The sequence below is a fragment of the Coregonus lavaretus genome (assembly GCF_964263955.1).
Source record: "Coregonus lavaretus genome assembly, chromosome: 9".
In the NCBI taxonomy this organism is placed as follows: domain Eukaryota; kingdom Metazoa; phylum Chordata; class Actinopteri; order Salmoniformes; family Salmonidae; genus Coregonus; species Coregonus lavaretus.
Window position 1 is genome coordinate 9,103,853 of NC_139996.1, and position 25,183 is coordinate 9,129,035.

At 42.0% G+C, this 25,183-nt stretch overlaps 1 pseudogene across 1 annotated transcript; it reads right to left on the reverse strand.

Moving 5' to 3' along the window:
• Positions 1 to 287: 287 nt before the first annotated feature.
• LOC311134856 (centriolar satellite-associated tubulin polyglutamylase complex regulator 1-like) lies at positions 288 to 18,185 on the reverse strand (annotated as a pseudogene). The gene is made up of 9 exons: positions 17,949 to 18,185; positions 9,811 to 9,854; positions 4,505 to 4,650; positions 4,223 to 4,307; positions 3,993 to 4,075; positions 3,395 to 3,588; positions 3,051 to 3,155; positions 2,805 to 2,897; positions 288 to 493 (listed from the first exon to the last, which is right to left on the reverse strand). The product of its transcript is annotated as a centriolar satellite-associated tubulin polyglutamylase complex regulator 1-like (transcript).
• Positions 18,186 to 25,183: the final 6,998 nt, after the last annotated feature.

Consider the following 25,183-nt stretch of genomic DNA (forward strand, 5'->3'; position numbering starts at 1 on the left):
TTGGCTAGAATGGTCCCACCTGATCTCGACTGCCTTCAATCATTGAGGACATGTAAATGTATTTCCAGTGTTAGAGCGGTCACTCGGCTATGTTGTCGGTATAATAGATCATCTTTGTCTGCATTTACACAGGTACACCAATTCTGATATTTTTTCCACTAATTGGTCTTTTGACCGATCACATCAGATCTTTTCACATCAGCTCTTTTTCAGAGCTGATCTGATTGGTCAAAATACCAATTAGTGGAAAGAAATATCAGAATTTGTCTGCCTGTGTAAACACAGCCTCACAGGGCCATTGTGAGGTCAGCCTCAGTTCTCTGAGGAGTCGTCTCTGTGGATCCATCGCTTTCCAACTTGATCCTCTTGCGGTGGTGGTGGGACTTGCGTGGGGAGGCTTTCCTCAGGGGCTCTTTGTGTCCGGGTGCGCTTCTGTTGGACGTGGGACTGATAGCAATCTGGGTAATGCTGTGGAAAGAGATACAATGGTCCTCTGTAGCTCAGCTGGTAGAGCACGGCGCTTGTAACGCCAAGGTAGTGGGTTCGATCCCCGGGACCACCCATACACAAAAAATGTATGCACGCATGACTGTAAGTCGCTTTGGATAAAAGCGTCTGCTAAATGGCATATTATTATTATTATTATTATTACAATATAATACTATTTGATGCTGAGGGTGACAACACTGAAGGGTAATATTAGATTAATTTCAAGGTATGCAATGTGAGTTTCAAATATGTGATTCTATGACCTACTCCATAACAACAGTACTTTGAAGTTAGTTGCTATTAGCTATACCTAAAGCTTTGTTCACAGTTTACAAGTTAAATATTAAATATTTAATCTGCATTAGGGGAAACACTGGTCGCCCAGCACCTTTTATTATTTGTATTATTTTTCTGAAAATGGAGGAGAGGAGAGGAGGATTCGGCAATGTGGAGAACAAAATATATATACACTACTGTTCAAAAGTTTGGGGTCACTTAGACATTTCCTTGTTTTCTAGGAAAACATACATGAAATGAGTTTGAATAGGAAATATAGCAAAATGAATAGGAAATGTAGTCATTGACAAGGTTAGAAATAATGATTTTTAATTGAAATAATAATTGTGTCCTTCAAACTTTGCTTTCGTCGAAGAATCCTCCATTTGCAGCAATTACAGCCTTGCAGGCCTTTGGCATTCTAGTTGTCAATTTGTTGAGGTAATCTGGAGAGATTTCACCCCATGCTTCCTGAAGCACCTCCCACATGTTGGATTGGCTTGATGGGCACTTCTTACGTACCATACGGTCAAGCTGCTCCCACAACAGCTCAATAGGGTTGAGATCTGGTGACTGTGCAGGCCACTCCATTATAGACAGAATACCAGCTGACTGCTTCTTCCCTAAATAGTTATTGCATAGTTTGGAGCTGTGCTTTGGGTCATTGTCCTGTTGTAGGAGGAAATTGGCTCCAATCAAGCACCGTCCACAGGGTTTGGCATGGCGTTGCAAAATGGAGTGATAGCCTTCCTTCTTCAAGGTCCCTTTTACCCTGTACAAATCTCCCACTTTACCACCACCAAAGCACCCCCAGACCATCACATTGCCTCCACCATGCTTGACAGATGGCATCAAGCAGTCCTCCAGCATCTTTTCATTTGGTCTGCGTCTCACAAATGTTCTTCTTTGTGATCCGAACACCTCAAACTTCGATTCGTCTGTCCATAACAATTTTTTCCAATCTTCCTCTGTCCAGTGTCTGTGTTCTTTTGCCCATCTTAATCTTTTATTTTTATTGGCCGGTCTGAGATATGGCTTTTTCTTTGCAACTCTGCCTAGAAGGTCAGCATCCCGGAGTCGCCTCTTCAGTGTTGATGTTGAGACTGGTGTTTTGCGGGTACTATTTAATGAAGCTGACATTTGAGGACCTGTGAGGCGTATGTTTCTCAAACTAGACACTAATGTATTTTTCCTCTTGCTCAGTTGTGCACCTGGGCCTCCCACTCCTCTTTCTATTCTGGTTAGAGCCAGTTTGCGCTGTTCTGTGAAGGGAGTAGTACACAGCATTGTACGAGATCTTCAGTTTCTTGGCAATTTCTTGCATGGAATAGCCTTCATTTCTCCAAACAAGAATAGACTGACGAGTTTCAGAAGAAAGTTCTTTGTTTCTGGCCATTTTGAGCCTGTAATCGAACCCACAATTGCTGATGCTCCAGATACTCAACTAGTCTCAAGAAGGCCAGTTTTATTGCTTTTTTAATCAGCACAACAGTTTTCAGCTGTGCTAACAATTGCAAAAGGGTTTTCTAATGATCAATTAGCCTTTTAAAATGATAAACTTGGATTGGCAAACACAACGTGCCATTGGAACACAGGACTGATGGTTGCTGATAATGGGCCTCTGTACGCCTATGTAGATATTCCATTAAAAAACAGCCGTTTCCAGCTACAATAGCCATTTAGAACATTAACAATGTCTACACTGTATTTCTGATCAATTTGATGTAAATTTAATGGACAAAAAAATTGCTTTTCTTTCGAAAACAAGGACATTTGTAAGTGACCCCAAACTTTTGAACGGTAGTGTATATATATATTCTTCTGTCGCGTGTGCAATGATGTCCGAGGGGGGGAAAAACAGTGTTCGTTGTTTGCAGTAACTTCTTTGTTGTTGTAACATCCAAAATGGATGTGCCAGTTGCACCAATTAAGGATTCCAATTATAAACATTTTCAACAGTATTAGTATTAGGGTGAATGTAAGGTTTCAATATTGGTCAGAATGGAACTAAATTAAGTAGGTTCTGTGCTCCAGTTTACTCAGTTTATCCACCTCCTGGTCCATCTCAGGGTCAATGAGCAGCTCTGACTTTTTTGGCAGGGCACCTAGCAGCGACAACACACAGTTATGAACATCAGATAAGCAGCCCACGCCCATTGTAATGGTGATATGTTAAAATGAAAAGCCTGCCAAGGTTCATTGTAGTATTGCATGGCTTGCATTTGTATTGCATTATGAGAACAGTAGTCTTTGTTATGAACAGAAAACAACACTGTAGTTCTCACCAATGTCCTGGTTGACATCCTCATGTCTGACCAGAGCCATCACAAAGCCATAGGTTACTCTGTGTTTTCTCCATGACCTCTCTAAAGGCAGGTGTAGAAGGATGGCTATGTAGAAACACACAATATCAATAAATCACTAACTTAATCAAGCATTATGTATCCTAGTTAAATTGAATACAACTGTATTTGTCCTTTTAGGCCAATTACTAATCCCAGGAAGAGCCTCACAAAGAGGTATAATCTTGTGAGTACAAATGTTGACTGAAAATCATTGATTATTTCTATTGTCATTGTAATCTTCAGATTTATTTAGAGCAATTTATTGTAATGAAACTGTTCCTTACTTGTGTTTGAACCTCTCACAACGTCCCTCAAAGCATTCTCCGAACACAGATGAGCCCACTCCTTCCTGAGTCTGTTTCCTCTGTGGCCACCAGGGGGAGCTGTTTCACTGAGGTAGAGGTGGGGATGATCACAGTGTTGGGGCTCTTCCCTGACAGCAGGTCCTGGTAGATCACAGCAATGATCTCCAGGAACTCTAAGTGGAAAGTAAAAGGATACAGGATTTCAGGTGACACTGTGCAGTCTAGAGTCTACCCAATCAGAGGCTGAAAAGGAGCTAGGGCTCTAGATTTGGAGTTATGTGATCATCATTTTTGTTTTAGTCACCTTTATTTCAATCAAATCAAATTTTATTGGCCACATGCGCCGAATACAACAGGTGCAGACATTACAGTGAAATGCTTACTTACAGCCCTTAACCAACAGTGCATTTATTTTAAATAAAAAAGTAAAATAAAACAACAAAAAAAGTGTTGAGATTAAAAGAGCAGAAGTAAAATAAAATAACAGTAGGGAGGCTATAAATACAGAGACCTGGATAATGTACTACGCAGTAGTAAACCAATTTCTCTGGTCGTTGCATTGTGCAGACGAAATTACCTTCAAAGTAGAACTGGATTTGGAAAGAGTAGAGGAAGTGTGAGAACATGAGGCAGTCCATGGCATCATCCATCAGCACTATCCTATGTTGAAAGATATGAGTTGGATATGGCCATAGTGTATACTTGAAAGGTTCACAGTCATGTCTTGACAATCCAGAGATGAAAGCATGCTTAACTTAATGTAATGTAATACTGGACAATTTCAATGAATAATGCCAAATCACAGACCTTGCTGCATGTTGTACCATCTCCACTTGAATGTCTGGACAGAGGAGCTGCAGAAGCGAGCTGTACTCCAACATGGCCAGGAAGTCTGTAGCAAGCAGAGCACATAACCTATAACAACACTGACAAACACCAGGGATATTCATTGTATCTACTGTATATAACTCAACGGCACACACAGGAGGTCCTTTTTATAATAGAGTAGAATTCCATAACTTTTTTACTAAATTATATTCACATTTCTCATATGGTCAAAGACAGTGTTACCACATCACACAGACACACTCACATTAGACCTGCCTTCCTTCTTTCCAATCTGTCTGATGCACCTCCAGAGAACGCGGATAAAGGAGGCCCTGTTATGAGCTGTGGCCTTGATGTAGATAAACTCTCTGAACAGGACATGGTTGCCATTCTTCACGCTGCTGAAGCTGTCAACCAATCACAAAGGAAGTCAAATACAACATGAGTGAGGACCAAATATTGGTTTCCATTAGTTACCCCAGCCACAAAGTAAAAAATTGGCTATATCGTAAACATTCATGAAAACCAAAATTAGATTTGTCTTAATTGAAGGTTAGGCATAAGGTTAGCAGTGTGGTTAAGGTTAGGTTTTATAATAACTTTTTAAGAAGATGAATTTGAGAAATAGCCTGTGTTTATGACTTTGTAAAACATTTATGAAAAATAAAACACTAATATATGTTGATTAGATAAGTATTCAACACTGAGTCAATACATGTAAGAATCACCTTTGGCAGCGATTATGGCTGTCAGTCTTTCTGGGTAAGTCTCTAAGAGCTTTCCACACCTGGATTGTGCAACATTTGCCCATTATTATTTTTTAAATTCTTCAAGCTCTGTCAAATTGGTTGTTGAACATTGCTAGACAACCATTTTCATGTATTGCCATAGATTTTCAAGCAGATTTAAGTCAAAACTGTAACTCGACAAGTCAGGAACATTCACTGTCTTCTTGGTAAACTAATCCAGTGTAGATTTGGCCTTGTGTTTTAGGTTATTGTCCTTCTGAAAGGTGAATTAATCTCCCAGTGTCTGGTGGAAAGCAGATTGAACCAGGTTTTCCTCCATTCCGTTTCTTTTTTAATCCTGAAAAACTCCCCAGTCCTTAACGATTACAAGCATACCCATAATATGATGCAGCCACCACTATGCTTGAAAATATGGAGAGTGGTACTCAGTAATGTGTTGTATTGGATTTTCTCCAAACATTTTATATAAAAGGACAAAAAGTTGCTTTGCAAACAGGATGCATGTTTTGGAATATTTGAATTCTGTACAGGCTTCCTTCTTTTCACTCTGTCAATTAGGGTAGTATTGTGGAGTAACTACGATCTTGTTGATCCATCCTCAGTTTTCTCCTCTCACAGCCACTAAACGCTGTAACTGTATTAAAGTCACCGTTGGCCTCATGGTGAAATCCCTGAGCGGTTGTATTCCTCTCTGGCAACTGAGTTAGGAAGGATGGCTGTATCTTTTGTAGTGACTGGGTGTATTGATACACCATCCAAAGTGTAATTAATAACTTCACCATGCTCAAAAGGGATATTCAATGTCTGCTTTTAATTTTTAATTTACCCATCTACCAATAGGTGCCCTTCTTTAAAAGGCATTGGAAAACCTCCCTGGTCTGTGTGGTTAAATCTGTGTTTGAAATTCACTGCTCGACTGAGGGACCTTACAGATAATTGTATGTGTGGGGTACAGAGGTGAGGTAGTCATTCAAAAATCATCTTAAACATTTTTATTACACACAGAGTGAGTCCATGCAACTTAATATCTGACTTGTTAAGAAATTTTTTACTCCTGAACTTATTTAGGCTTGCCATAACAAAGGGGTTGAATTGACTCAAGACATTTTAGCTTTTCATTTTAAATTAATTTGTTTAAAAAAAATCGAAAAACATAATTCCCCTTTGACATTATGGGCTGTTGTGTGTAGGCCAGTGACACAAATCTAAATGTAATTAATCCATTTAAAATTCAGGCTGTAACACAACAAAATATGGAAAAAGTCAAGGGGTATGAATACTTTCTGAAGGCACTGTACATTCCATTTCTGCAGTACATTTGACAAACATGGGTATAACTGCTAAGAAACCCACCTTACTGAAGCACATAATATTCATATCACTCTCTATTGGCCTCGGCCTACTCACAGAGATCCTCTCAGGATCCCTCGCCCTGTACCCATCTTCCTCTACTACTCTCTCCACTGCCTCAGCATACGTACTACTCTGATCCTGGCAACCTCAACCTGCCTTTCTCTTGGTACACCCTTTGTCCAATCCATGCACCTATCAATATAACACGTTGTCATCCCTACTGCCTCTGATCTGGCGGACTCAATAAACACAAATACTGCATTTGTAAATTATGTTGAGTGTTGGATTGTGCCCGTCTGTCTGTAAATGAAAGAAATATGAAATCATGCCGTCTGGTTTGCTTAAAATAAGGAATTTGATGTATGGCTTTTACTTTTTACTTTTACTCAAGTATGACAATCAAGTACTTTTTCCACCACTGTCAACTTGTGAGAAACAAGTTTTGGTTTATTTCATACCATAATTTACACGTTTTGTCAGAACTCCGGGTCAACAATGAATGCATCTCTCCTGTACAATGAAGGATTGTGCACTGTGATTTAAGATAATTGTTTGTCAAGCTAGTACTGTGATAAATTATCTCCTGTCTCAGCTGCAACCATCTGGGATGCTGCTAAAGCAACCATAAGGGGATATATTATCTCCCAATCATCTCTGATCAAGGAGCTTAGATTGGAAAAGAGGGAACATTTTAAAGCTGAGGTAAAGAACTTAGAACTTTTACACAAACAACCGCCAACTCAGGTAAATTGGAACTCACTAACTTGTACTAACTCAATTTAGACCACACAAAGCAAGATATCTGAATAAGATCACTTTACCCACTATATCAGATGAGCATAGAACTAAGTTGAATACCCCCCTTACTTCCGAAGAGGTTTGGGAAGCTATTAAAGCAATGCCCTCCGGAAAGGCACTTTGTCTAGATGGCTCCTCTGTAGAGTTTTATAAGACGTTTTGGCCTGAGATATGCCCTATCTTTATGCCTGCTCTTATGATATGTTCGAAAGAGACCACATATCAGAGTCCTGGAAAACTGCCTCCATTAGCCTGTTACTGAAAAAAGAAGTTCATTAGAGTGCTCTTTGTTTAGACCAGCTAGTTTGTCGGAGTTGATGTTAAGATACTTGCCAAGAATGTTTAAAAAAGGTATAATCTTCGTAAATGATATCATCGGTAGGACTGGTGGAGTTATGTCGCACATGCAGCTAACAAAAACATATGGAAATGTCTGCTCTACCCAAAATTACAACCAAATAATTGCAGCCTTACCGCAAAAGTGGAAGAGGAAAGTTGAAGGGGGAGAAAGTAAGGAACTTGTCTGTCGGCCTTGCATTAAAGAACATAATTGGTTAAGGAAAACTGTGATAAATAAAAAAGTATATCAGTTTCACTTAAGGACCAAAGGATTGACAGCCGTCCCATATAGATTGCAAAATAGTTGGGAAGAGATCTTTGACGTACCGATCCCATGGCATAGTGTTTATGAACTGACACGCAAAACGACACCGGATTCAAAAATTAGAATCTTTCAATTTAAATTATTATATAAAATTCTTGCTACCAATAGAATGTTATTTATATGGGGGATACAATCTTCCCAGCTCTGCAGATTTTGCTGTGAAGAGATAGAATCATTAGATCATTTGTTTTGGTTCTGTCCATTTGTAGCTTGTTTTTGGACACAGGTCCAGGAATGGCTAAAGGATTGCAATATTTACCTGGAACTAACCTTGCAGATAGCATTACTGGGTGATCTGAAAAGTCATAGTCAATCAATCAATAATATAATAATACTTTTAGCAAAAATTTTTATTTTTAATTCACAATCTGTAGAAGCAATGAAAATAGAAAGGTTCAGAACTTTTGTAAAACATCACAGTACGGTTGAAATATATATGGCAAATAGAAATCCTATATGGATGGTGTTAAGAGATAGATGGGAGGTATTGAATAGAGTTGAAGGATGGGACTAATAACAAATAACAACAAATAATAACAAAGATAGCTAATAATGTAAGCATACTGTGTCCATAATAAGTATATAGGTTGTATGTTGGGAGCTTTTGGGAAAGAGCACAGTTAGAAAGATATGGCATTTAGAAGCAATGATCGGAGAGGTTGAGAGTAGAAGAAGTTCAGGAGCAAAAAAATAAATAAATATATATATATATATATATAGATATAGAATTATTGTAAAATTAACTCTGTCCATAAGGTGTAGATAGTAAGTATAGACCGGAAGTAGAGGCCTGGGCGTTGTTGTTCACTAATTTACTCCAAGTAGGGAAAGGATGGTGGGGTTGAAAAGTAATAAAGGGGAATATATATATATAAAATAAAATAAAACATGGGGGATTGGAAGTGATGCAGACAATTACATTGATAGAAGATACAATCTATCTGCAATATTAAGCTGATCCATCCCCCCAAAATTTTTTTTTTTAAAAATAACAAAAAAAATAAATAAGATACTTGCCAAGACGCTTGCAGAATGGAAATCCTGCTTCCAGACCTCATTAAGCCTGGTCAGACTGTCTTTGTCAAATCCAGATTTGGAACGGACAATGTGAGACACACTTTGAATATCATAAACCATCTTGGCAGGAAGAAAGACCTCTCACTCATTGTCTCTCTAGATGCCGAAAAGGCCTTTGACAGAGTTGAATGGGAATTAGTGTAATCTGTACTAGTAAAGGTGAATCTGGGCGATTGTTCTATTAATTACTGTACTCTGCTCCATCAGCAGCAGTTAACACAAATGGTTGGCTATCAGAAATATGTTCTATTGGTAGGGTTTGTCGCCAAGGCTGTCCTTTGTTGCCTGGACTGTTCTCATTGGTCATAGAACTATTGGCTGTGGCAATAAGGTGTAGCAATGACATCAGGGGCATTTCAGTGGGAGATGAAAAACATAGAGGCGCATGCACATACCGATAGGACGCATTGGGTGTGAGTAGCACCGGTTTGTACCGACAAAACTGTTGTTAAATGTAGAAACCAGACAACAAAGTTTATATTAAGCCTTTAAAATCGATAAATAAACATATCTCCAAGCAGGAGAGAGTGAACAGTCAGTTATGTACAACAGCGAACCAATCAGTTGGTAAAGAGGCGCGGTGACACGAATCCAACATGCCATGGCTTCCCCCAGAGGAAAACACAAGGAGCAACTTGGAGATGCAAACAAGAGTAATGAACAGCTAAAGGATATCCAGGAAAACATAGCTAAAATGCTCTCAATGCACACCAAAACAAACAAACTGCTACAATCTGTTGTTAAAAAAGTTGATTTGCTCGAAAAGGAAGTAGAAGGTATCGTGTCAGACACGCACAACCAAGGCAGGCACATGAACAAACAAAACAACAAAATTAGCCTTTTGGAAACAATGTTGCAAACTTTAGAAGAGGAATTCGATCAGCAAGAAAACAGAATGAGACGTAACATGAGAATATTGTCCTCACCAGAAGACGAGGAACAAGGAGACCTTTCCAGCTACGTGGTCAAACTGATATCAGAGGAACTTGATGTGGGTATATCACCAGAAGATATGTAACAATGCCATAGGATCGGCGTGAAACTGAAGAACGCTAAATACCTTTGTAACGGTAAACTTCAAACTTTGGAACTATCAGACCAAAATTAACATTCTGAAGGCACAAGGTGCAAAGGAAATCCAAATCCACGGCCAGTCCATTCGATTCATCCAGGACATGTCTGCTAGGCTGAGAAAACCCCCCCGCAAGGAATACATTCCAATCAGACAGTCACTGGAGGAAAAAGGGATCAAATCTCAGCTCCGCTTCCCGGCAGTGCTGTGGGAATGGAAGGGAAGGCAAAGGATGGAATTCACAAGCGCAGATGAAGCCCTATTCAAGCTGCAAGAAACCTTTTCCAGTTGAAGGAGGACTGCCCCTTGTACTGAGGAGAGGACGAAGAGGGAAAAAAGCAATGAGCTCGCTAGGCCTCTCAACCCCAGACCACTTGTATGGCGTCTTGTGGGCAAGCGGTTTGCTGATGATAGTAAATTGAAACAATATTCTTTACCCCTCCCCTCAATACAATCTATACTCTACACTCCTCAAGTATCTGTTCTTCTCTATGAAGTAATGATAAAGAGGTAGCCGATGCCAACGGGCTAAATGGAAACTGAAATATACCATGTATGTCAATAACTGTTCTATGGATGTGTGTGTGCATGTGAGTGTAGATATGTGTGGGTGTGTGTGTCTGTGCATATGAATGGGACTGTGAGGGATGGTGAATATGTGTAGGAGGGTGGGAGAGAATGGATGTGTGGATGCATAGGGTATATGTTGAGTGGGAATGGATGAGTAAGTTGGTGGATGGGTGTAAATGTGTCTGAGAGGAAAGGAGGGTGGGAAAAGATGGGAGGTTGGGACAAGCTTGGTTTGGTGGGCAAGGATGGGAGGTTTGGACAAGCTTGGCTTGGGTGGGGTAAAGGGTGGAGAGGGACAAGTTTGGCTTGGGAGAGAAGGAAGGAAGGAAGGATTGATCTATACTACAATGTAATGGTATTTATTTTTGTGACCTGCAAACCTGCTGTAAAATGAATAAGAGTTCTGGACCGATTAGGAGGATGTCAAGTCATTATAACTAAGATTCAATGGTGCTTATTGGTGAGAGTGGAGATGGGTTCTATCTGAGAGATTGGGACAGGGTGGCTGAGAGGACATCAGACACTTACCTGAAGTATGTGTGGTGCCTCCACTCCTCTCACTTCGGTCTCTTGGTGGACCCACTCTCCCCAAGTAGAGCCCACCAACCACTATACTTTAATTTAATTCACAAGGTTTTACAAACTGACCACAGTACTTAAGAGGTAGTCTTTCTCCAATGTACAATAAACAAAAATGTAAACACAACATGCAACAATTTCAAAGATTTTACTGAGTTACAGTTAACATAAGGATATCAGTCATTTGAAATAAATGCATTAGGCCCTAATCTACGGATTTCACGACTGGGAATACAGATATGCATCTGTTTGTCACAGATACCTTAAAAAAAAAAAGTAGGGGTGTGGATCAGAAATCCAGCTGGTATCTGGTGTGACCACCATTTGCCTCATGCGACACATCTCCTTTGCATAGAGTTGATCAGGCTGTTGTTCCACTCCTCTTCAATGGCTGTGTGAAGTTGCTGGATATTGGCAGGAACTGAAACACGCTCTCGTACACGTCGATCCAGAGCATCCCAAACATGCTCAATGGGTGACATGTCTGGTGATTATGCAGGCCATGGAAGAACTGGGACATTGTCAGCTTCCAGGAATTGTGTACAGATCCTTGCGACATGGTGCCGTGCATTATCATGCTGAAACATGAGGTGATGGTGGTGGATGAATGGCAAGAAAATGGGCCTCAGGATCTCATTTTAAATTTTAGTCATTTAGCAGACGCTCTTATCCAGAGCGATTTACAGTTAGTGAGTGCATACATTTATTTAATTTTTTTATTTTTTCATACTGGCCCCCCGTGGGAATCGAACCCACAACCCTGGCGATGCAAGCGCCATGCTCTACCAACTGAGCTACACGGGACTAAACCGTGTAGTCGTTGTCCGTAGTTTATGCCTGCCCATACCATAACCCCAGCACCACCATGGGGCACTCTGTTCAAAATGTTGACATCAGCAAACCGCTTGCCCACAAGACGCCATACAAGTGGTCTGGGGTTGAGAGGCCGGTTGGACATACTGCAAAATTCTCTAAAACGACGTTGGAGGCGGCTTATGGTAAAGAAATTAACATTAAATTCTCTGGCAACAGCTCTGGTGGACTTTCCTGCAGTCAGCACGCCAATTGCACACTCCCGCACACCTGCCAGGTGGATGGATTATCTTGGCAAAGGAGAAATGCTCACTAACAGGGTTGTAAACATATTTGTGCACAACATTAGAGAGAAATACGCTTTTTAAGGCGTATGAAAAATGTCTGTGATCTTTTATTTCAGCTCATGAAACATGGGACCAATACTTTGCATGTTGCATTTATATTTTTGCTCAGTGTATGAAGTTGTTTATGTTCTTAGCTTTATCCTTTGAAAATAGACAGGTGAAACGATTCTGGGGATAAGCATGTACATCTTCAAAATGTACCCATTGTTCCTCTTTAGTTCATTTAAGTGCACTGAGTATACAAAACATTATATTGCTCTTTTCTTGACATAGACTGACCAGGTGAATCCAGGTGAAAGCTATGATCCCTTATTGATGTCACTTGTTAAATCCACTTCAATCAGTGTAGATGAAGGGGAGGAGTCACATTTTTAAGCCTTGAGCCAATTGAGACATGGATTGTGTATGTGTGCCATTGAGGGTAAATGGGCAAGACAAACTGTTTAAGTGCCTTTGAACGGGGTATGGTAGTAAGTGCCAGGCACACCGGTTTATGTCAAGAACTGCAACGCTGCTGGGTTTTTCATGCTCAACAGTTTCCCGTGTGTATCAAGAATGGTTCATCACCCAAAGGACATCCAGCCAACTTGACACAACTGTGGGAAGCATTGGAGTCAACATGGGCCAGCATCCCTGTGGAACGCTTTCGACACATTGTAGAGTCTATGCCCTGACGAATTGAGGCTGTTCAGAGGCCAAAAAGGGGCGCAACTCAATATTAGGAAGGTGTTCCTAATGTTTTGTACACTCAGTGTATAAGAAGTATCAAAACATTTTTTTTTTCAAGCAACAGTACCAGTGCCAGTCTACACATTTTAAAGTTGTTTGGGTGTTGGTAGCTTTTGCGGTTTGGCGCTACAGGTGGTGGAGGAAAGAAAATAATAAGTTTGTTGGATTTTAGAAGTTGTTCCTGCTTTCAGAAAGCACACCTGATAACATGAATACCAATAATAACAATCCTAAAAATATTAATAATTATAATATGGGATTTCTTTGAAACTGTGACCTTACTTCTTCCCCACAGAACAGGCAATGGTTCTGGAGTGACGGCTCCAAATTTGATTACCAGAACTGGGGGAGAGGAGAGCCCAGTAATTCTGGTGGCAGAGAGCCATGTATTCAAATGAACGCGGGAGGTACAGTTGGCCCACTATCATTCACTGATCCATTCATCAAATGAAAGTTTTTCATAGTACATTTAACAAATACATCTGACACACACACAAACAATTATATTGTTGTGTCTACATCGGAGTTGATTTAAGAGTGAATTTCTGTTCCGTGTTTCCTCTGAAGGTGAAAACATGTGGAACGATTTAAACTGTGGACTTGCCCTCGGTGTGCGCCCTAAGAACATGATAAATACAGCAAAACATCCACTCAACTGAAACAAAAAATGCAACTCCATAGTGTCAGCATCTTAACTGAACACTTTATTGTAAAGTCAAATAATTAGAAAATTATTTGTTGCTGTAAAATGTAAGTTTTAGTCACTTGCTGTGCATAAATGTTGAGCTATGGTTCTGTGGTTTGTTGTCAATAAAACTGGTGTACACATTATTTTCTCTCGAGTCGTTATTAAACATGAATGAACTGCCATAACAAACAATCTATGTAACTTTAAAATAAGTTCAAAACTATCATGTGGATGTCATAGACGGTCAGAGCACTGTCTATGAATTTGAGATGTGTTATATTTCCCTACCCCATCCCTTCCCTGTATAACAAGTAGTGGGGCGGCCGTTTTGTTGTTTTTCGAATCCCAGGATGTTTCTTTACACTTCCAAACTCTCACTGAGTATAGACATGTGAGTACAATATGTGCTTGTTACAGCCAAATGTATTAGTCTTGTATGGTGTGGTACTCCCAGCGTGACAGGGTCATGCACAGAGCTTTGGTGCGGCAGGTGGTCAAAGTGAAAAAAGGCAAACCCCAACCTCCCCCCCAAAAAATCTACCTTAATTAACTGCTCCGGTAGCTAAATTATATATTTTTTAACATTGGCCAACATTTTCTGCAAAAACACACATTGTAGGCTAAGCAAGCTAGAACCACAGATGAAAGGGAGTTTGTTAAAAGTATAATTTGCCAGAACCACTACTGGGGTGGGCTATGTCAGCTGATCATGGCGAATGGAGGATAGATCAATCAGCTAGTAAACTAGGCTTTGCAAAAGACAAAAGGGTAAACCCAGACATGTCATAGGTGGTACAAATCAAAAGCATCCGTTTAGAACTTCTTCTCACCACCATAATGACAAGCGACGTAAAAGGAATAATAGCGTCATCTTTCGGCTGGTTGGGCTAAGGTTCTTATCAACGGAGAGGGTAGGGTTGAAACAATCAGGATTCATTTTCATGCATATTGCAGTGTCTGTAATTATACGGTTAAATATAGATATTTAAATGTATTCATTACATACATTTTACAGCTGACATTGCATTTTCATGTTACTGTGGTGAGTTAGCCTTGGTAGGTTTCCATGGGAAACGTCACCGGATGTTTTGGGTTTCATCAATTAAACCCCGCATGGAACATCGGGATTCTAAGGTTGAATTAGAGGGTGATGCTTCTGGAATGTATACACTGATTGAGTAGGTGAAGTTATGGAGATTGTCCTCCTATTAGAGAGACGGTGACAGTGAGAGTCCACGATGAGAACCACTTGATCCACAGTAAGTTCCCTTCCCTCCTTCCTCCACTTCTGTCTTTCATGTAGACTTCGCAAGTGATAGCGGACGAACTGGGACCAAAAGTGATAGGCAAGGACTTGGCTATGCCTCCAGTGGTGTTTCCCTATGATGTTACTGGAGTCATACAAAAATTGAGGAAGAGATGAGTCGTAGTGTCCCATGAGTAGGAGGGGCGATGTGACGCGATCTGGGTCCCCGACATTGGAGGAGATGTACCCGGGGGGTTTTGCGTCCAAGATTCCCTCCACTTCGGTAAGCACAGTGTGGGGAAAGGTTTCAGTGACGGTCTGTTCCTTGAGTATGACCTTGAGAACAGGCTTCACTGATTTCACCTCTTTCCCACAATCGACCAAAGTGAGGAGCGCTTGGTGGGTTGAACGGGAATGTTATCCTCTGTTCTGCCAACTGTTCCTTCAGGTGGGGGGCCATCGCCTTGAAGGCCTCTCGCAGTTCTTGGTCTCCTCCAATGAAGTTCGCACCATTGTCCGAAAGAAGCTTGAAAAGGCTTCCCTCAACGTGCAATGAACCGTCTTAGAGACATCAGGAAGGCATCGGCATCCAGGCTCTCCAGGAGTTCCAGGTAGGTGCAGCGGCTGGTCATGCATTTGAAGACGATGCCCCATCAGTTTCGTTGCGACGTCAGATTTTTATGTTGAATGGTCCGAAACAATCCATTCCGGTAGAGTAGAAGGGTGGCTTGTACAGTCGAGGACGAGCAGGAGGTACAGTGGGGAGAACGAGTATTTGATACACTGCCGATTTTGCAGGTTTTCCTACTTAAAAAGCATGTAGATGTCTCTAATTTTTATCATAGGTACACTTCAGCTGTGAGAGACGGAATCTAAAACAAAAATCCAGAAAATCACATTGTATGATTTTTAAGTAATTAATTTGCATTTTATTGCATGACATAAGTATTTGATCACCTACCAACCAGTAAGAATTCCGGCTCTCACAAACCTGTTCGTTTTTCTTTAAGAAGCCCTCCTGTTCTCCACTCATTACCTGTATTAGCTGCACCTGTTTGAACTCGTTACCTGTATAAAAGACACCTGTCCACACACTCAATCAAACAGACTCCAACCTCTCCACAATGGCCAAGACCAGAGAGCTGTGTAAGGGCATCAGGGATACAATTGTAGACCTGCACAAGGCTGGGATGGGCTACAGGACAATAGGCAAGCAGCTTGGTGAGAAGGCAACAACTGTTGGCGCAATTATTAGAAAATGGAAGAAGTTCAAGATGACGGTCAATCACCCTCGGTCTGGGGCTCCATGCAAGATCTCACCTCGTGGGGCATCAATGATCATGAGGAAGGTGAGGGATCAGCCCAGAACTACACGGCAGGACCTGGTCAATGACCTGAAGAGAGCTGGGACCACAGTCTCAAAGAAAACCATTAGTAACACACTACGCCGTCATGGATTAAAATCCTGCAGTGCACGCAAGGTCCCCCTGCTCAAGCCAGTGCATGTCCAGGCCCGTCTGAAGTTTGCCAATGACCATCTGGATGATCCAGAGGAGGAATGGGAGAAGGTCATGTGGTCTGATGAGACAAAAATATAGCTTTTTGGTCTAAACTCCACTCGCCGTGTTTGGAGGAAGAAGAAGGATGAGTACAACCCCAATAACACCATCCCAACCGTGAAGCATGGAGGTGGAAACATCATTCTTTGGGGATGCTTTTCTGCAAAGGGGACAGGACGACTGCACCATATTGAGGGGAGGATGGATGGGGCCATGTATCGCGAGATCTTGGCCAACAACCTCATTCCCTCAGTAAGAGCATTGAAGATGGGTCGTGGCTGGGTCTTCCAGCATGACAACGACCCGAAACACACAGCCAGGGCAACTAAGGAGTGGCTCCGTAAGAGGCATCTCAAGGTCCTGGAGTGGCCTAGCCAGTCTCCAGACCTGAACCCAATAGAAAATATTTGGAGGGAGCTGAAAGTCTGTATTGCCCAGTGACAGCCCCGAAACCTGAAGGATCTGGATGAGGTCTGTATGGAGGAGTGGGCCAAAATCCCTTCTGCATTGTGTGCAAACCTGGTCAAGACCTACAGGAAATGTATGATCTCTGTAATTGCAAACAAAGGTTTCTGTACCAAATATTAAGTTCTGCTTTTCTGATGTATCAAATACTTATGTCATGCAATAAAATGCAAATGAATTACTTAAAAATCATACAATGTGATTTTCTGGATTTTTGTTTTAGATTCTGTCTCTCACAGTTGAAGTGTACCTATGATAAAGATTACAGACCTCTACATGCTTTGTAAGTAGGAAAACCTGCAAAATCGGCAGTGTATCAAATACTTGTTCTCCCCACTGTAGGTGTGCCATCTTTGGAACTTTAGGTTGGGCGCGCCATCTTTGGCATTGCAAACAGGTGTGCTGAAACTTCCGGATGGCTTCACTTCCCCACAGAATCCAGTATCTACGACGCAGTTCCGCCAGAACCCTCTCCGGGCCGGGATGGAAGAGAGTCTCATCAAAATCTTGAATGAGTAGCTTGGTCAGTGGATGATGCAGATCCAAGACGATGGGGTGCATAGCATCCATCTCCAGGTGCTATGTTCTTCGCAGTCTACCGCCAACTCTTAGGAGTCCTGAATCCTTATCATACTCAGGAGACAAGGGACCCAGACGACTGTTAGAAGGTGTAGAACGGTTTGTCGTGACAGCCTTGACCTCTTCAGGAAACGATTCCATCTGAGCTTGGCTTCAGGAGGAGGTTCTCTGCGGCTATGTAGTCTGCTGCTTCTGATTAAACATGCCTTGGATGTCACCACGTACAGCTATGACATATTGACGGAATCTGAGGAGGACACCAAGCAGGGATGGCCCCAAGGTTGGTCCAGGGAGGAGAAGGTTATTGAGCAACTGTCCTTTATGCTGGAACGAACAGTTAAACACAATACTATCCTTTCCATTGTGATGCACAATATGGTGGGCTATAAACCAGGACTCAGTAGATTGTTCAGCTACCTCGGGTGGCACCAGTGACACGTAACCTGCCGTCTGCAGCTTCTTGATCTTCTGACAGTACACCTCTGTGCATTTTGAGTCGTTGGAGAGTCTTCGCTCTGTGCTACGAAGGCTTGGCAGTACAACTTCCTTTGGAGAATGGAGAGTTGCATCGTTGACTCGACGAAGCAGGGGTGTAGCGTAGCGCGGAACCCCATCAACTTCTATGCTAGAGGAGGACTTCTGGAGAAGCGTCATGGCTTGCTGGTCTTGTTTTGAGCGAGTCACCAGCTTCTCACTCACATAGGGAAGGGTATCGATCTGCCAAAGTCACTTCACATTTTTGAAAAGCTCAGCGGTAGGCGAAACGTTAGTGGTGAGCAGGCACTGTTGTTCAACTGGTGCTGTCTGCACAAAGCTAGTAATGCCTTGCAAGGACCAGCCAACCAGCAGGGCAATCTTGAGGAGGGAAAAGTCACTCTCTCTACCGCTCTCAAAGTAGGGCAACAACGGTTTCGGCATGCCGTATGATGAGGCAATCAGCTGATCTGTACCAGGTGGCGGAGCAGGCTCCGCGTAGGGTGCCATCTGTCCCGGGGCAGGACATGGTGCTGCTGGATTGAGATAGGGCACGCCTAAACCTGAATGGAAGCCTGGGGCTGCTGAAACTGGATAAGGCATGCTTTGTCCCGCAGGTAACTAGGGTTCACCTGGAACATGGTATGGTGTAAATCCTGATGCAGGAAATGGCGCTGCGGATGCTGGTCCAGAGTATGGAGCTGCAGGTGCTGGTTCGGGTTATGGAGCCGCAGGTGCTGGTCCTGGGTACGGAACCACGGGAGCTGGAGCAGGGTGCAGAACCACGGGAGCTGGGTGCGGAACCACGGGAGCTGGGTGTGGAACCACGGGAGCTGGGTGCGGAAGCACGGGAGCTGGTTGCAAAACCACAGGAGCTGGGTGTGGAACCACGGGAGCTGGAGAAGGGTGCAGAACCACAGGATCTGGGTACGGAACCACAGGAGCTGCTGATGAGTGCCTCGGGTAGGCAGGGGAGAAGATGATGAGAGTCTTCATAGGCTCAACCTTGTTTCTCCTAGGTTGGCGTGTTGTGGTTGTGTCAGTGGGATAGACGCAAAGTTGTCACATGATTCATCAGACGGTGCTGGTGAGGGGCTCCTCTGCTCTGACTGAGTCATCTGGGTTCTGGCTGCATCACACCTTCATCGCTTTCTTTAAGACAGGATGTGACAAGCTTGGCTAGCTCTAGCTCATTAGCTACCTTCTGTAGATGCCGCTGCCTGTTCAGTTGTGTAGCTATTGCTTCTCGGGACGGTGAGCTTCCCCCTGTCAATGCTGAGCTTCTTCCTGTTGTGGCTGAACTCCTCTGGCTTGGCTGCTATGCGTCAACACTCTACGTCGACGTTGTGTTCTTGCTCTAGCTGACGTCGTAGGTCATTAAACTCCATGAGCTTCATTCTTTCCTCCAACATAGCTGCTTGGAGGTCGGATAGATCTGGGAAGAGCTCCCCGATGAGCGGGCTCTATATCTGGAGCTGGTAGCACTCCTCTCTGATCGGATGTCCGCTCGACTACTCCTTTGTACTAATGAGGGGGGTGCCTGATTTGTGGATAGGCGTTGTTCCTGGTGAGGGAGACATTCAACAGTATAATCACCCAGGTGAGCTGGGGGATGTCTTACTCACTGGGGCCGCATGGATGGGTCAGGTGCGTCCGTATGTGTTGGATCCATATTTTCGGTTTGTTTCCTCAATCCGACTCTGAAGGACCATGTATTAGAGTGTGATGCTTCTGGAATTAATACACTGATTGAGTAGGTGAAGTTATGGAGATTGTGCTCCTATTAGAGAGACGGTGAGAGAGACAGTTCCTCAGTTTAGGGTTCTTTAATGTTGATTGGAGATGAACAATGTTTGAAATTCTGTGCCATGTCCAATTAACTGTCCATTTATCCATACAAGATGTGGCCTGAAAATAATAAACATGAATACAATGGCATCAATACTAAGATAAGGCACATTCATTTAGCAATAACAAACCAGATATACAACTCTCATCTGTTATAATAATCCAATGACTGAAACGAAAATACAAGTATCTAGCAACATCAGACTAACCAGCTAACAAATGTAGCTAACAATATTAGATAGCTAGCATGAAAACGAGATACATAATGCTGTAATGACGAAAATATTCTTAAACTATTGACAACTTCGTCAGTAAAACAGGGGGAAAACATATACCTTACTTACAGTTATGGTATTCACGCACAGTGATGAATAAATTGGTCAGAAAGGAAATAATGTCCAAAACAGATATTTGAGTTCACAGCAGTAGGTGGCGAGCTGCACTTGGTAATGAACTAAACACTCTGCCAGCTGGATGTCATCACTGAGTTCTTAAGGGGACAGACTTTCTTAAAAAGGCATTCACCCCATAGAATTAGAAATTACAATACTAATAGAGTCATTTAATAGGATCTCTACGGTCCGAAAACTCACTTTGATGGTGTAATTTCACTTCCTTATGTTATAAAACACATTTTACCAAGACAAATATCATTCATGTTCTGATTCGTTCAGTGGGGTCTTTTTATATCCATAAAGTCGGATTTCATTACCTAATACATCTAATAATAAGCCCCAAGCTCTGTTGACAAAGAGAGGCATGCAGCTCTCTCGGTCTGTGTACGGTTGTGTTTTTTGTTTTTATTGTCTAAAGTAAATATTAACTAACGAGAAACTGAATAATGATTTGATTATTCAAATGTTGTGTTTTTAAATATCGGTTCTGGTTTAACCCGTGCAACGTAGGTTTTGGCCAATTAATAGTCATGGCTTCCTGACAACACAGAATGTGATAACAGAGTCCTTCATGTTTTTGATCTGCAAATGTAATCTAATAAACAGACTAATATTTTTTATAGATTTTTTTTTGTTTCTCATTCCAATGATTTGATGATTGACAGTCACTGTAGTGGGTCATGTGATCAGCCCTGAGTCCAAATTGGCTAGTTCAGTTAGACCAGGGGTGTCAAACTCATTTTAGCTCAGGGGCCACATGGAGGAAAATCTATTCCCAAGTGGGCCGGACCGGAAAAATCATGGTATATATAACTTAAAAACAACAACTTCAGATTGTTTTCTTTGTTTTAATACGATCAACATACAACATAAAGCTGGAGCCTGAGGACAGTGTGTCCAAAATAGTACAAGCACAACATCACTATTAATCATAAAACACGTCAAGTTTATTTGAAAATTCTAAAGAAAAAGAACACACAAACACACAATGCCTCAGTGATTAACAGAACTGTTTCACAGATCACAGAACTATATCAGGGTGTCATTTCTCAGGCAGAAATGTAGATAAAAATAATGAAATCCTGTTCCCCAAACAAGTGCAAGAACCACAGAGTCAAGAATAGGTTAAATATACAAATAAAATAAAATCAATTAAAAACAATAGCACATCAACATAAAAACATATAAACATAAAGCTGGAGCCTGAGGACAGTGTCCAAAAGCACAACATCACTATTAATCATAAAACACTTCAAGTTATTTGAAAGTTCTGAGGACAAAGAACACACAAACACACAATGCCTCAGTGATTAACAGAACTTTTTCACAGATCACAGAACTATATCAGGGTGTCATTTCTCAGGCAGAAATGTAGATAGAAATTATGAAATCCTGTTCCCCAAACAAGTGCAAGAACCACAGAGTCAAGAATAGGTTAAATATACAAATAAAATAAAATCAATTAAAAACAATAGCACATCAACATAAAAACATATAAACATAAATCTGAAAGCGTTGCTCAAACTCCCGTAACAGTCCCGTTATTTTATCTTTGAACCGCTTCATGTCTGCCACATGTTGGGTCGTGCACACATTTTTCAGACAGGGGAAGTGAGCTGCATCACCACCGGCAAGTTGCGTCTCCCACAATGACAGCTTCAACTTGAAAGAACGTATGCTGTCATAATACTGCGTGACAACTTTGTTGCGCCCTTGCAGCTGTTTGTTCAAGTTATTCAGGTGCTCTGTAACATCCACCATAAATGCAAGGTCCGGCATCCATTCTGCGGAATGAAATTCTAACACTGGTTTGCCCTTTTCTTCCATGAACTGTTCAATTTCTTCTCGTAAATCAAAGAAACGCCTCAGCACAGCACCTCGGCTTAACCATCTTACCTCAGTGTGGTATGGCAGGCCATAGATGTGGTCTTTCTCTCTGAGAAGGCTGTCAAACTGACGGTGATTCAGGCTTCTGGATCGGATGAAATTAACAGTTTGGATGACCACCTTCATGACGTTATCCATCTTTAATGACTTGCAACACAAAGCCTCGTTGTATCTGTCATCGGCACCAACTCCACGAACTCCTCGGTGACGGTCAATGTGTCATCAACTCCGCGGATGAAAAAATGGCCAGTTGTGCAACATCTGTAATGTCCGTGCTTTCATCAATTGCAACCGAAAACACAATAAATGACTTTACTTTTTGCTTCAACTGGCTGTCCAAATCCACTGAAAGATCGGAAATCCTGTCTGCAACTGTGTTTCTTGTCAGGCTGATATTTGCAAAAGCCTGCCGCTTTTCAGGGCACACAATCTCCGCTGCCTTCATCATGCATGTTTTTACAAATTCACCCTCACTAAATGGTTTTGAAGCTTCTTTTTTTTTTTTTTTTTTTTTTTTTTTATCATCTCGTGGGCCGGATTAAACCCGTTTGCGGGCCTGATCCGGCCCGCGGGCCGTACGTTTGACACCCCCGAGTTAGACAGTCACTTCCACCACTTTTACAACCTAAAGCACTAACCTGTAGCCTACATACAGTAATTGTGGATAGGTTCAATAACATTCCAAGTTCACCACAAGCTTCTTGGTTGGGCAAACTCAACATATTTTTTTTAATGCATGCCAGAAATGCCACTAAACAATACATTAATTGCACTATAACGGTGACAAACGGTGCCCACAAACTGTTAGGGCCTACATAAAGCTGTCCCAACTCCCAACATCAGAGTTTTATTTTCAGCACCATGGCGTGAATCCTTACCACCGCTACACCTGGCTATCAGCGGAGCCTTGTCTGGCAGCGAAACAGTTCATTGAGACTCATTTACTGCCTTTTTAAAAACCATAGCTGATATGGCTGACTTGCTTAAACAAATATGGTTACTACTGACTCCTTGTGGATTTGTGTAAGTCGATAAGAACCGCATTCTCCTTCAATAATAACAAACACTAAAATGAGTTTTGAACCATACACAAACATTATTACATTTATTTTCAGTAAATTCATCATGTTTATTCTTATATCATTAACAGCTCTAAGTATAAGCAAGTACAAGCAAACGAGCTGCGACATTGGTAGGCCTATTCGTTCAGATAAATAGATGTTAGTTCAGATAAATTCAGCAAGATGTTGATGCCTTAACTTTCTCTCTCTCTGGTGACTTAGAGAGAGAGAGAGAGAGAGAGAGAGAGAGAGAGAGAGACTAGGTTAGCCTACCATTTGAAGTATTTTATTAGGCCTATGTGGTCTAAAAAGGAAGGAAAATACAATCATGAGGATCAACTTTTATATACAATATACCGGCGCATACACAGCGCATTGCTCAAACAAAACAACACTCGCATTATCAACTGGAATTACATAGGTCTATTACTGAACTTTTTGTTGAAAACAAATATTTGAATGGGGAGAGACTGTCACTGGCAAACATGGTTACAGACCCAACATCATTATATAGTATCTCCTCCTCGTCGTCAAGAAAAGCACAAGCTAATTATAATACACAAATTAAGCAAAACAATGAAATCATTCCAACATTGCCTAAAATGATGAATAAGATACTAATGAGATAGACCTATATAAGCAATAGGCTTATAACAATTGAGATGTACAAACTATGGCATAAGGGAACGATGAGCGGATAAGAGGCAATCTGTCATTTCGATTAAGTGAGCTAAAATGGATGTAGACAATATAACTATTTGTTCAGCACTTTTGAAATGTACAGCGACAGAATTCAGAACATGGGCCGTTCTTACAGTATTCTCCCGGTACAACAACTCAGAACCGTAGGCTAAATAAAGGGGTCATATAAACAGACAAAGAAAGCTCTTACAATATTCGATGATGACATTTCTCTAAAACAGGCTATAGGCTACATGTGCACCACCAAGACAAAACAGTAGGCTAAATTCTGAGGGGGAAAGGGACAAAATTATTAGGGTGAGGCACATGGGCTACTAACAGCTTACAACACAACATACACTTAGTATTACTTTCTTAGCTACAGTATACATATCTCCCTGGCATATTACATAATTTATGCAGCATCATACGATACATTTTTGGACTCACCGTTGTTGTGCTGTGCTCACTTGAACAGGAAGGTGGTGCGGTGGTCCTTCTTATGGACAAATTTTGTCATCAAAGTCTGGCATTCTCTGGATTTATAGTGCTTTCAGGACAACTGGGAACTCGGAAAAAAAACAAGTTTGAATCATGACGTCAGTGATCTTCAGGTCGGAGCTCTAGAAAGAGGCCTGAGTTCCCGACTTGGAATTCCGAGTTGGATGACCGTTCAAAACGTATTTTCCCAGTCGGAGCTCGTTTCTTTCCGAGTTCCCAGTGGTCTTGAACTCACTGAAGTATGACATTTCCCAGTTCCGAGTTCTATATCGTGGAGCTCCGCCCCATAGGGGAGCTCTGCTCCTAGTGGTTTACCCTCTGCCCTAAGGCAGAAACAGCCTGAAGCAAAATTATGCACACACCTACAGCCAATAGGAGTACAGGTGTCCCTATATAAGGAACCCCGTTCCCTCAATCTGCCTCCCATTATCTTCAGCGACTGGACTAGTGAAAAAGCCACAACGAAGACTCAAAGAAGAATTTCGCCGTTGACTGCCAGCCGTCAACGTCTTCTACCATGAGCACACCAGGGATTTTCCCACCCCCAAAGGCCCTTTTAAGGGCCCTGTGTCGGTGTACCACCATGGCTACCTCGGACCCCCACGACCTTTGTTTCGTGTGTTTGGGGCCGCAGCACGCCGAGGACGGTCTCGACAACCCTCCTAATTGCGCCTCCTGCGCCCTCCTTCCTATGAAGGAGAGGAAGCAGCGTCGGGCGTTTTTTAAGGAGGAAGTCCCTCTGGATGACGTAATGTCCACACTCGCCTCTGCTTCAGAGGCATCAGAGGACAGTGCAGAATCGGAG